Below are 2,543 nucleotides of genomic sequence, written 5' to 3' on the forward strand. Positions count from 1 at the left end.
TTCCCCTCTTTGTCTTCCCCTCCTCTCTCCATTTCTCTCTGTCCTACCTAACAATGACATCAATAACAACAACAATAGCTACAACAACAAGGACAATAAAAAGGAAAATAGATAAATATAAAAAAAATTTTTAAAAAGAATTTAACCACTGGCATTCATTATATGTTTAAGTAAAAGAGCCACTTTGTGAAGATTGCTTTCTTCTTATAAAAAATAACAGGGAAAATAGATTACTTCTATTTATTTTATTCTTTAATCTTTCTTTTTCTCATCATTGGAAAATCTTGGCTTGACTATGTTAATTTAAATTGATATCAGTAATAAGTCTTTGAAATCAACCAAACTTTTATCAAATCCCCTGGAATATTTATACTTGAGAGAATAACACACCAACTAATAGATTAAATTGAAGATCATCTATGATTCAATTTATATATTATAAATTAGTTATGTTTTTATCATATTCTGTTATAAAATCACACAGTCTTAATTTAGGATTGTGATACTGATAATAAAATTGTAAATGTTGGCAAGAGATGCTAATGTTATAATCACTTTTCCCTTCGTTCTTCCTTTTTTAACATAGTACATATATTTACCTCTCAGAAATAAAAATTACAATATATAAGTGTCCAATGCAAACTCATAGGTAAGACATGATGTACTTATAGATAGCTCCAGATTCCAGAATTTAAATATTAAACTCTTACAAACATTTCCTTCCCAAACTTTATTCTTTATAGGGGAATTTTCATGGACCACATGTCTCTCTCATTTGCCACTCTGTATAATCCTACAATTTCTTTCTAGGCTTACTGGGGCCATTCCTCCCTCCATAAGGAAAGTCAGAGGAACTCTATGGTACTTTCCACAAGAAAAAAAATCCCTCCATTCTTATTAAATTGTTTTGAAGAGTTTATCTTTTGCTTATATGCAGTATATTGTATAATCAAGTCTCACATGACATATTAGCTAATTGTGTGTGGGGGTGGGGTACCTTACTTAATTTAGAAGCAAGGAAAATTGGTTTGATATTTTTTCCCATTTGAAAAATGAAATTTATATTTAAAAAAGTCAAATTCAGCAGGGCCAAGTAGTGTTGCACTAGGCTGAGCATACATTATAAGGTGCAAGGAGCTGAGTTCAAGCCTCTGGTCTTCATCTTCAGGGGGAAACTTCAAGAGCAGTGAACTGTGCTGGTGGTCTCTCTCTCCCTCTCTACTTCCCACTTTCCCCACAATTTCTATCTATCTCTATCAAAAGTAAATAAATATTAAAATAATAGCATTCAAGTGGTCACTTTGGCAGCATATATACTAAAATTGAATGTTAGAAGATTAGCATGGCCCCTGAGCAAGGATGACGTGCAAATTTGTGAAGTGTTCCATATTAAAAAAAATAATAAAATAATAACATTCAAAATTGTCTTCACTACGATGGGATAAGATTTACTATAAAATTGATCTTCAACCCAACATTAAAATGTAGCTGTAACATTTTAATTATAAACTAATCTATTAACCTTGTATACTGGTTGGCAAGATGCTAGGTACAGAGGAAAAGTACAATATGACAAATCCCTAGTTGGGGAATCAACATTTATACATAGTATCAAAAAACAAACAAGCAAAGACAAGCATTGCTGCTGCAGGAATACTAATCATGAAAACAATTAATACATAAAGTACAGAGTGCTTCCAGGCTGTTATATCATAGGAGCATTTGAAGTTATCCTAAGCCTTGAAGACTATGGAATACATGAAGCAATATTAGGAAATTACTGATTCTGAGGCAATGGGAATGTGTGGAGTAGTGGGCTGAGCAAGATGGCCTATGAATCACGTTGAGAAATGTGGCTTATCTAAATTCTGATGAAATTGTTGAGCAGTAATGGAGATAGTTAGAAGAAGAAATAATAAGACCTCCTTTGGAATATATTAAAAGGTATATAAATATACTGATAGAATTTTTATAGTATTTCACCTATGGGAAATAGTCAAAATCATGTTTTACATAATTACCTATTTTTACAGCTGTATGTCCTAACTTACTAAGATGAACTAATTAGGCAATTAAAATGAAATCATCACACTTACTGAGCACATAGTGAGTAAAAGTCTAATGATAGTGAAGAATATAATGAAATATAGAAGGCAAAGACTGTGCCTTCAATCAACTTATATATTTTAAATGATTGGTAAACACTCTCCCAATAATGTGGAAAAGTTTGCATATACCTAAAATTAAAATTTGTTTTACTAGTTATCAAGGGAAGAAAAACTTAAATATAATATAGAGTATAAGATGGTACCTTTTTAAAAAAAAATTACTATTATTTATTTTCCCTTTTGTTACCCTTGTTGTTTTATTCTTGCTGTAGTTATTGTTGTTGTTGTTGATGTCGTCATTGTTGTTGGATAGGACAGAGAAAATGGAAAGAGGAGGGGAAGACAGAAAGAGGGAGAGAAAGAGAGACACCTGCAGACCTGTTTCACCACCTGTGAAGCGACTCCCCTTGCAGGTGGGGAGTCAGGACTCGAACC

The 2,543-nt window shown here is 32.2% G+C and overlaps 1 non-coding gene across 1 annotated transcript; it reads left to right on the forward strand.

Moving 5' to 3' along the window:
• Window positions 1–1,292: 1,292 nt before the first annotated feature.
• Window positions 1,293–1,394, forward strand: LOC132541577 (U6 spliceosomal RNA). The gene has a single exon (XR_009552718.1). It is a non-coding gene; the product is annotated as a U6 spliceosomal RNA (small nuclear RNA).
• Window positions 1,395–2,543: the final 1,149 nt, after the last annotated feature.

The sequence above is a fragment of the Erinaceus europaeus genome, chromosome 11 (genome assembly GCF_950295315.1).
Source record: "Erinaceus europaeus chromosome 11, mEriEur2.1, whole genome shotgun sequence".
NCBI classification, from domain to species: domain Eukaryota; kingdom Metazoa; phylum Chordata; class Mammalia; order Eulipotyphla; family Erinaceidae; genus Erinaceus; species Erinaceus europaeus.